The sequence below is a fragment of the Cynara cardunculus genome (genome assembly GCF_001531365.2).
Source record: "Cynara cardunculus var. scolymus isolate 2C chromosome LG 13, CcrdV1, whole genome shotgun sequence".
NCBI lineage: Eukaryota > Viridiplantae > Streptophyta > Magnoliopsida > Asterales > Asteraceae > Cynara > Cynara cardunculus.
In genome coordinates this window covers 13,797,293-13,809,260 of record NC_037540.1, presented here as the reverse complement: position 1 = coordinate 13,809,260, position 11,968 = coordinate 13,797,293, and the positions used below count along the sequence as shown (strand labels likewise).

The window sequence follows — 11,968 nt, the reverse complement described above, 5'->3', positions numbered from 1 at the left end:
AAATAAACTCCCATCATTTCTATAATTAATTGGGTTGTAAGGGTTGTACAAATGCACAAGGTTGTAAAAGAAATATACCCTATATATATATATATATATATATATATATATATATATATATATAGGGGTAGGTTCTTTTGTTACCCCAATTTATGGTATTAACTTTGTAAATCCATCACAACCATTCATCTTGTGAATCAACGGATGACAATTATGATGACAGTTTTATAATAACTAATAATATAATGCATTATCATCTAAGATGAACCTACATGAACAAAAGTATTACTGGAAAAAAAATTCATATAGTTTGTAACGGCCCATTAATGACATTAATGTTTATATGAATATTAATCCATTGTTATTAATAAAAAAAATCTTCATCATTATGAACCTTAATATACACATGAACATCCCCCCTATATGAACATATCATATGTTCACAAAAGTTCACATGACTATTCCACCTTTTCATATATTAATAGACAACAAACATTGTACACTTATGGAAATATGTTCATCGATGATTTCGTGATATTTTCATCCATACCGTTCATATCACCGAAAACAACATTAACAGTGTGATTTATTCACTTGGATTAACAATTTACTCAATGTGTATATTCACGTTTTAAAAAGTGTTTACTTGTGATTTGTTAACTCAGATTAACAATTTCATCAAAATTATTTTTATTTAATGATAATACATTGTGTAATTTGAATAATTGATCATAATCCCTACAATCAAGCATCAAATTGTAACCATTCATTAATTAATACAAAATGTAACTTACATGTATATATAATTTACCCTATGTCCTCCATCCCATAATCAATACCTTATTGAAACCTACCACAAACAATAAATTTTATTGATCCACTGTTGGTTTTAGGTTATAATATTAGGCTAATAAATAGTAGAAGATTTCTACTACTTATTGCTTTCAAGGCGAGTGATCTCTATCCTTAAAGCAATTTCGCCCCCACCGTATGTGCTTTGGGATTTTGGCGAATCGCTTCTCAAGATACAATGAAGCAACGTATGTAGAATGATTATCAACACCGCACTAGTGGTGATAATCCCGGTTGAACTAATGAGTTTCAAGGATTTCAAGAAACTAAGAAGTTGTGTTTCTATAGCAACGCAACCCTTAGCAATCTGGTATATAGAACAAAGAAAAATGTTCTTCATTTTGGTGTCTATTATAGGTATATATAGGCGTATACGACAACCCCTTGAACAGTCACCATTTAACTGTTTTGTGACAGCTTTAGTTATTCGCGACGTTTTGAATAGTTGCAACTGTTCACGAAGAGGCACCTATTAATTCCAATCGTCGCAAATACCGTTTCACCAACCATTGCGTCTGTTCGTTTTTAACCGTTAATAACGAATCATTTACAACTGTTTGAAGCAAAAGGATTAAGTTGGCTACAAGCGGTGATGCGTGTGTGCGAAGTGCAAAGTGCGCCATCAAAGCGCCACATTGCGCCCACGGTCGCGCGCGTAAGGGTGCTATGCACCCTTGTGGAGCCCCCATCATTTCCAATATATTAAATTAATATATAGAAAATGCTTCCTCTTATATACCTACTTGGATTTCACTCTTGCTCCTATGTGGGACAAGGAGAAACCCACCAAAATGATCCTTTCTCTTTTCCTAAAACCTAACCCAAAAAACTTTATTTTATTTTGAAAATATTCCCAACAAACCCCCATCATTTTCAAAATAAACTCAGGTTTTTGAAAAAGACTGACACGACAGGACCTATCCAGATTCCAAAATCCTTGGGGGTGTTATGCATAAGTAAAGGTGGAGTTTTGCACCTTGAACCTTTACGTAGTGAAAGTGTTCAAGTCTAACTAGGGTAAGAATGGTTGAACCAAAGTCATTGAACCATCTTCCTTTATATGTTAGACGGAAAACACCTCATGCATATCCTTCATCTCATTCATTCAACCACAAAAAGCCGACCCGTTGACTGGCCATGGGTCAGTATCTTGATTTCTCAGAATGCTTTTAGAGCCAAGCCCTTTAGCTCATAGGAAGCGACCTTACTTCCACATTCAGATAGGTGGACCTTGTCAAGAGTGTCCTGTAATTTTTAAACACTCCAACACAATATGTGTTACAAGTCCATTAAGAGTTAGATCAACCTTTCTTAACATTACGGTTCCAAATTCTGCTAACCTTGGGATGGTTTAATAATATTGCAGAACTTTCAGTCACATTCAAATGATGTACTTTAACTTAATCTTGAGTCTTGGTGAAAAACCAAGTGTCAAGACAAGGTCCCATCATGGGTGACTATTTATAAGTGGGCTTGAGACCCATCCCTTTTGATGTGCTTTCAATCAGTTTTCTTGGTAATCCTTTTATGAAAGGATCGGCTAAGTTTTTACTTGATCGTAAGAAACTAATGGTGATCACCCCATCATTTATTAACTGATTTACTTGTCTATGCCTAAGTTCTATATGTCTGGACTTACCATTATACACTTGATTGTATGCTCTTGATAGTGTAGCTGCACTATCACAGTGTATAGAAATTGGTGGCATTGGCTTTGGCCACAAGGGTATGTTAAGTGACAATCTTAACCATTCTGCTTCTTTACAACAAGAAGCCAAAGCAACAAACTCCGATGCCATGGTGGAATCAGTTATGCAACTTTGTTTCTTTGATCCCCAAGACACTGCACCTCCACCAAGTGTGAAAATCCATCCTCTTGTGGATGCATAGTCTTCTTGATCATTGATCCAACTTGTATCAGTGTATCCTTTCAATACTGAAGGATATCCACCATATTCCAAACCATAATCCAAGGTTTTCTTTAAGTATTTGAATACCCGGTTTACATCATCCCAATGTGCCTTTCCAGGTTTACTAGTGTGTCTACTTAATCTTCCTACGGCATAGGCGATATCAGGTCTGGTACATGTCATAGCATACATTAAACTACCAATAACCTTAACATATTCATTTTGAGCTAATACCCTACCGGTATTAGCTGTTAATCTAGAACCTACTTCGAACGGAGTGCTGACAGGTAAACAATCAAATTTATTAAAACGTTTTAATATCTTTTCAATATAGTGAGACTGGGATAGCATGAGTTTATTGTTATTTCTAAGAATTTTTATTTCTAAAATAACATCAGCTTCTCCTAGATCTTTCATGTCAAAGTTTTGAGATAATAGTTTCTTTGTCATTTGCACTTGTTCTAAGTCGGTTCCAAAGATTAACATATCATCTACATATAAGCAGATGATAACCCCTCGACCATTACCATTAACAAATCGACTGTATACGCATTTGTCAGATTCGTTAATCTTGAAACCATTAGATAGTATGACTTGGTCAAATTTTTGATGCCATTGTTTGGGAGCTTGTTTCAGGCCATACAAGGACTTAATAAGTTTACAAACTTTCTTTTCTTGTCCTTGAACTATGAAACCTTCTGGTTGTTCCATATACATTTCCTCCTCTAATTCACCATTCAAGAATGCAGTCTTGACATCCATTTGGTGAATTACGAGGTTATTAACGGAAGCTAAGGCTATCAAAACTCTAATGGTTGTAGTTCGTGCTACAGGGGAATATGTGTCAAAATAATCTAGTCCTTCCTTTTGTGTAAAGCCTTTTGCTACTAATCGAGCTTTAAACTTTTCAATGGTACCATCAACTCTTAATTTTCTTTTGAAAATCCATTTATTCTTGATGGCTTTTGAACCGGGGGGAAGGTCGACTAAGACCCAAGTATTATTACCCATGATGGAATCCATCTCATCGTTGATTGCTTCTTTCCAAAAGGATGCATCATGAGATTTTATTGCTTCCGAATATGTACATGGTTCTTCATCCAAGTTGTAAATTATTGGATATTCTTTCATTGAACCATGTCGATTACCTTCAACTAAGTACATTTCAAAGTCAGGTCCAAAGGTTCTTGCTCTTCGTTGACGTTTACTTCTTCTAGGTTCTATTTCTTGATGACTCGGTGAATCATCATCTTCCCTTTCATTATTTGTGGGAATTTTTGTAGACACGATTTCTTTAGAAATCTCGTGTGCCTTTGGAATACTTTTGAACCTTTGTTCGTCAAATCAAGCATCTCTAGATTCTATGATGGTGTTAATTGAAATTTGATCAWTTGGCTCAACCACCATGAATCTATAAGCTTTGCTATTTTGGGCATATCCCAAAAATATACATTCAATACCTTTGTCTCCTAACTTTCTTTTCTTGGACTCTGGAAGTCTTACAATTGCTCGACATCCCCATATTCGAAGATAATGTAGTTTAGGTGTCCGTTGATTCCATAATTCATGAGGGATCTTTTGACTTCTCTTGTTTGGTACTCTATTGAGTATGTAGCAAGATGTAAGTAATGCTTCTTCCCAAAATCCGGAACTTAATCCAGAATATGACATCATGGAATTCACCATTTCCATCAAGGTACGATTTTTCCTCTCCGCAATACCATTTTGTTGTGGTGTATATGGAGCCATTACTTGGTGAATAATTCCCTTAGATTCGAAATATCTAGGGTTATAATATTCACCACCCCTATCCGTCCTTAAACATTTTATCTTTGTTTCACATTTAAGTTCTACTTCATTTTTGTAGATCTTAAATTTTTCAAGGACTTCATCTTTTGAATGCAAAAGATATACATAGCAGTATCGAGAATAATCATCGATGAAAGTGGCAAAGTATTTTTTGCCACCGAGAAAAGGAGTGGAGTGTAAGTCACATATGTCACTATGTATTAAGTCTAAGATTTTAGAAGATCTTTGGACTTGAGGGAATGGTTGTCTAATAATCTTAATATGCATGCATGTAAGACACTTTTGATTTTTATCATCTAATTTTGGAATTAGATCATTTTTTGCCATATTTTTTAATCGTTTAAAGTGAACGTGACCTAACCGACCATGCCATAATAGTAAGGAAGAATCAAAGTAATCAGAAGTAGTAATAGTAATCAGAAGTAGTAATAGTATTATTTGCATCTTTCATATGTACATCGGGAGCAACCGCATTATTTGCGTTGCTAGAGTCAAGCATATTTACATCATTCACACTACTATGTACAATATCATTTATGTTTAATTTAAACATTCCACCGGTGAGATAGCCTTTGCCGACGAACTTTCCGCCTTTGGAGAGTATAAATTTGTCGGATTCGAAGACGAGTTTGAAGCCATGTTTGTTGAGGATTGGTCCGGACACCAAGTTTTTGCGAATGTCGGGAACATGGAATACATCATTTAGGGTCAAGGTGTTCCCCGATGTGAATTCCATAATTACCTTACCTTTTCCTTTAACTTGAGCGGTTGAGTGATTTCCCATGTAAAGTACGAGGTTGAAGCTTCGTACGTTTTGAACATGTCCATGTTGTTGCACACATGTCGGGTTGCACCCGAATCAACCCGCCAACATTTGTCTTCATCAAGTGAAAATGCCTCGAAAATCATAGCAACAAAGTTGTTGTTCTTGGAGTTTCCATCCTTGGTGTTGTCACCACCATTTCCTCTCCTTTTTTTGAGAAATCGACAATCACGCTTGTAATGTCCCGGTTTATTACAGTTGAAACATATCACTTGTTTCATATTCCTCTTTTTCTTCCCGTCTCTATTATCATGGCGTTTTCTTTTCTTGCCACCGGCTTTGGAAGTCTCGCCCTTCTCTTCAACCACATGAACTTTGGAAGCATCTTCGTTGGATTTATTTTCCAACCGATATTGTTCTTCAATGAGAAGATGTTTTCCAAGTTCTTTCAAGGACATATCATCCTTACGATGTTTATGATTTTTCTTAACATCTTTCCAAGAAGAAGGGAGTTTGTCGATGATTGATGCCACTTGGATCGATTCATCCATTTTCATTTTGTGTTGTGTGAACATGCTAAGTATGTGTTCAATTTCATACATTTGATCCATAATAGGACGTGAATCTACCATTTTTATGAATTAAATTTAGAGACAATAAATTTCTTACTTGTTGCGTCTTCGGTGAAGTATTTTTGCTCGAGTGCGTTCCAAAGTTCCTTTGCGGTCTCGATATTTTGATAAACATCGAATAGAGGATCGGACATAGCATTGAGAATGTGACTGCGACATATGAAATCATCGTTTTCAAACTTGAGATGTTCTCTCGGGCCGCCGTAAGAATCTCGTCTTCATGTTCTTCTGGATATGGTTTGGTGAGGACGTATGAGACGTTGAGAGTGGCTAATAAGAATTGCATCTTCTTTTGCCACCTTTTGAAACCTCCACCGTCAAAGCGTTCCAACTTCACGATGTCACACGACATTTGTTGAAGATTCTTTGTAGCCATCTTTGCTTGATTGGAAATTGCTTTAAGATTGTTGGTTTTAGGTTCTAATATTAGGCTAATAAAGAGTAGGAAATTTCTACTACTTATTGCTTTCAAGGCGAGTGATCTCTATCCTTAAAGCAATTTCGCTCCCACCGTATGTGCTTTGGGATTTTGGCGAATCGCTTCTCAAGATACAATGAAGCAACGTATGTAGAATGATTATCAACACCGCACTAGTGGTGATAATCCTGGTTGAACTATTGAGTTTCAAGGATTTCAAGAAACTAAGAAGTTGTGTTTCTATAACAATGCAACCCTTAGCAATCTGGTATATAGAACAAAGAAAAAGGTTCTTCATTTTGGTGTCTATTATAGGTATATATAGGCGTATGCGACAGCCCCTTGAACAGTCACCATTTAACTGTTTTGTGACAGTTTTAGTTATTCGCGACGTTTTGAATAGTCGCAACTGTTCACGAAGAGGCACCTTTTACTTCCAATCGTCGCAAGTACCGTTTCACCAACCATTGCGTCTGTTCGTTTTTAACCGTTACTAACGAATCATTTACAACGGTTTGAAGCAAAAAGATTAAGGCGGCTACAAGTGGTAATGCGTGTGTGCGAAGTGCAAAGTGCGCCATCAAAGCTCCACATTGCGCCCACGGTCGCGCGCGTAAGGGTGCTATGCCCCCATCATTTCCAATATATTAAATTAATACATAGAAAATGCTTCCTCTTATATACCTACTTGGATTTCACTCTTGCTCCTATGTGGGACAAGGAGAAACCCACCAAAATGATCATTTCTCTTTTCCTAAGACCTAACCCAAAAGACTTTATTTTATTTTGAAAATATTTCCAACATCCACTATGTTAATATAGTTAACACTAAAAATTGAGTTACCTAACTCTCTTCCTCCTCCCTCCCCCCCCCCTCTCTCTCTCTATATATATATATATATATATATATATAGAGAGAGAGAGAGAGAGAGAGAGAGAGGTTGAAGTAAAAAGACAAAATATAAGTTAACTCGAAAAGAGGGCCAGGTGGGGCCCTTACACGCTGAGGGGTGTTACCCTTCCATGGTGCATAACCGTCAGTGATGGGTCCCATCTCTTATGTCACATCGTCATCTTTTTTATTTTTTTTGGGTTATGGTAGGCCTGTTCGTGTCTTTTCAAGAGAAATAAGGAAATAGTTGTTTTTTTGAAAATTAGGGTTATTTTTGTAATTTGATTTTTCTTGAAAGACTATTTTGGTGAAGAAGCCCTTTTTGTAGTACTACTCTCGCTTCCCTGCTGTTTGTAATTTGTATTGTACAATCTCTGAATCACTCAGCTCAAAATCCATTCTTCTGTACTTATTTATCATCATTCCCAGTTTCTGTACAACTCAATTCAGCCAATTCCTTCATGGGTTCTCGTGTTGAGGTACAATTCAACTCAACCAAAGATGTATAAATTCCTGATTAAATTTTTTAGTTCATGTGTTTTGGAGAAGAACTCAATTTAAATTGGTGTAATTCAGATCTGATCTCAGATCTAAAGTATTTATTTTTGTTTCACCAAGTGGTAGATTAATTAATATGACTTCATATATTGAACCCTAAACAAATACAAGTTGAAAAACAAGAAAAGATCTCAATTTTATAAGAAATTTAGAGAGTTAACATGAAATATATCGTAATTAGAATATATCAATGAAATTTAATCATGTTTGATCACGCGTTTGATTGCACTAACTTTGTCAGATTATGTTTTCAAATGTTTTTTAAATTTTGTCAGAGTATATGCTTTTTGAAATACTTTTTAAATTTTGTCAGAGTATATGTTATTTGTCGTTAATTATGTTTCACTTAAGATTTCGGAATAACCTGAAACCATTTATTCCAAACCTCATTCGATTCTGATTGGTTGTTCGATTTCAATTTTTTTATGGCCCTCGCTCCTAGGTATATGCCCCCAATCACCTGACTTCTTCAACCACCATTCAAATTATATGATTCGATACGTACATACATATACAAAACACAACTTCTGATACAATGATTTGTATTATTGTCTTTTGCCTTCGATTTATCTTGATTATCGATCACTAATCATGCTATACAACAAAATTATGAAGATTATAAAACTAACGTATCTCGGGAAGCATTAGGACAAGAACTGAAGTGTTCATAAACGTTCTTCACATCCGACCTAAGCAGCTAACCATTCGATGTATTCAAACTGTCATCAAAGCCATTCATTTTCCATTGATTTTGAAGTTAGAAGCGTTTGATGCATAAAAAAAGCTTGAACCTAGTAAGCCCGAGCGCAGCGAGGACCAAGAAAAACTCAATCAGGCCAAGTATTTTTTTTCTCAAGGCCTTGGTCCGACCTGAAAAAGTCCGATTAGACTCATTTCAAACCCAAAGGTTGATTTGGTTTTTTTTTTTTTTTTTTGTAAAAGTAATCAATAATGTTATTCGGTTGATATTATAGAAATTCATGGAATAACAATAAGGATCGATATGGAAACCTGAAAATTTATTGAATGAGATTAGTACTTCAGGACCCCGTTTTCCTTCATTTCGTGATAATGTTTACGAACATCGATCAACATCTTGTCTTATGACGGCAACAATATCTTTCCAGATAATGCAAGCACTATCCACTTCGATTGCAACTCAAATATTGGAAACACAACGCCTTGATCTTCATGATGATAGTAAGAACGAAAAATAACATAAGACATATATATATATATATATATATATATATATATATATATCGATTATAGATGTATCCTAGACAGAGATGAAAATTTTATCCGTAGGAGCGGGTATCTACGGGTACCTGACCCTAACGGGGCAGGGATTCCCCACTTTGGCAGGTAACGAGATTAGGACAGGTACTCGAATCGGGGTTGGGGATGACATTACCCACCCCAAATCTTACCTAATTAAATTTTTTATTTTATTTAATATATGTATATAGCATGTGTTCTCACACACACACAAACACACACACACATATATATATATATATATATATATATATATTTATTATTAAATGATAAATAATTGATTTCAATACTAGTAGTTGATGTAATGGCGATAACTATAATTTTAATTTTAAAATACATTGTTTTTTTTTTACTAAACATGTACCCAACGGGTTCCTCGAACCTGCCGCGGATTCCTTCCCCTAGAACCCGTTGGGGGATTAGTCAGGGCGGGTTCGGGGAAGGGGGCTTAAACGGGGTCATGGTAGGGAACAGGGGATGCATTACCCGCCCCATTTCCATCCTTAATCCTAGATTAAATTAACGGTCTAATGAACAACATACTGTAGGTTAATCTGACGAAAGTGAGTCTAGGCGCGAGTTATGGAGGGAACACGTGTTTATAAAGCGGTCCAACGCGATTGTCGTCCACATGTACGTCACCGGTTTTTCTTAGAAACAAGAAATGGAATTTGTACCTACCAAATGCCGAATCAAAACAACAATTTGACAATTGCGAACGAATGTTCCATATGCTCTTGCAATTGGATGTATCATGTATGTCATGATATGTATTCAACCTGATGTCTCATATAATTTAAGCATGACGAGCAGATACCAATCCAATCCAACCTTGGTGATTGTAACTAGGGTTTCTAGAAAATATAAAAACTAGTAATAGTTTTGCAGGAATAAAGTGTCGTTGTAGTTCATACCTAGTGCAATGTAAGATGGTATCCGCTTCAATAGACTGTCCCTCTTGGAACACAACTCTCCCGCCACCAAAAACACGATTGATCTGTTAAAGTTATCGTATATTTGAAAATGGTTACGTTTAAATAGATTTGTATCCATTTATGTCAAGAATCGACTTAAGATGTATACCTCTGAATGTTGCCACATATTTTCGTATCCATCCGACCTCGAGACTTTGACGTTCGAAGATCTCGAAGATACATGAACCTCTTTGGCAACAGTTGCGATTTCTTGAGATTATACCATGTGTGCTAGGCCCGTTCCAGATCACTACCACAACCTATCATTGTGTCAAAAATCTCGATACATCTACTTTTACACTAAAAAGCACGGGAAACGTGAAGTCAGGTATAGAAACCTGATCTTGATATGGTTCGGGAACACGATAACTGTGACTATGGACTTGTTTCGCGACCATTCCTCAATACCTACCTTAATTTTATGCCAAACTTAGAAAATGAGTAAATTATTAGGCATTGTTTTGCAAACATAAACGAGCTTAATTTTTTGTTACACATTTGGGTAAACATAAGCTAGCTTATAAAGGCATCTCCAACACTAAAAACACAAAAAATGAGGTGTTTTCATCTCCAACTCAACACTAAAAATTATAGAGGTCTTTAACCAAGAATATGGTGTTAACTTTGTAAACTTATTGGATCAATAAGATTCATTCTTTAGTAGAGGTTACTTCAAATGTTTGATTTAATGATGAAGGATAAATAGGTAAAGTTTATGTGTAAGTTACTATGGTATTTAATGAGATGTTACATTTTTTTTGTGTAAATTACTTTTATGGTATTTAATGATGTTCATAACTGTTCATAAGAATGTGTTCATAGCGATAATGTATTCATAAAAATGTGCTCATATATGTTCATAGATATTCATAAGAATGAGTTCATAACCATAAGACATTCATAAGATTGTGTTCATAACCATATGGTGTTCATAGGTGTTCATATGCCATGAACTTTTCCACAAATACCCCAGTTCTAGACTATTCACCAATTTCTATATATAGAGCTAGGTTCTTTTGTTAACTCAATTTTGATGTTAATCTAATTGACCAATATGATTTATTGTTTGTGATAGGTTTCAATAAAATATTGATTATGGGAAGGATGACATAAAGGTAAATTATACATACATGTAAGTTACATTTTGTATTAATTAATGAGTGGTTACAATCTAATGGTTGCTTGATTGTTGAGATTATGATCATTTATTCAAATTACACAATATATTATCAATAAACAAAATTAATCTTAATGTTAATTTGAGTGAACAAATCACAAGTAAACATTTTTTTAAATGTGAATATTAATATACACAATAGGCAAATTATTAGTCCAAGTGAATAAATCACAAGTAAACATTTTTGAAGCGTATTGTTAATGTCGTTTCCATTGATATGAACGTTATGTAGGAAAATATCACGACATCATCGGTGCACATATTTTCACAAGTGTACAATGTTCATTGTCTGTTAATATATGAAAGATAGAATAACTAAGTGAACTTTTGTGAACATAAGTGAACATTGTTCGAATATTAATGAACATAATCACATTGTTCATAAGTGAACTCGTGTTCATATAGGGGAATGCTATGTGCATATTAATGTTCATAATGATGAAGATTTTTTTTTTATTAATGACAATGGATTATGAACATTAATGTCATTAATCGGCAGTAACAAACTTTATGAATTTTTTTTTCCAGTAATACTCTTGTTCATGTATGTTCATCTTAAATGATAATGTATTATATTATTAGTCATTACAAAATTGTTATCATAATTGTCATCCATTACTATTATTATTATATTAAAGAAGGTTTTTCCGGTTATAACCTCATTAATATTAATTGTAATTTATTATTATTAATTATTAATAAATA

At 34.8% G+C, this 11,968-nt stretch overlaps 1 pseudogene; it reads right to left on the bottom strand.

Annotated features, from left to right (window-relative positions):
* Positions 1–8,419: 8,419 nt before the first annotated feature.
* LOC112524794 overlaps positions 8,420–11,968 on the bottom strand; it is a 4,609-nt pseudogene continuing 1,060 nt past the window's right edge.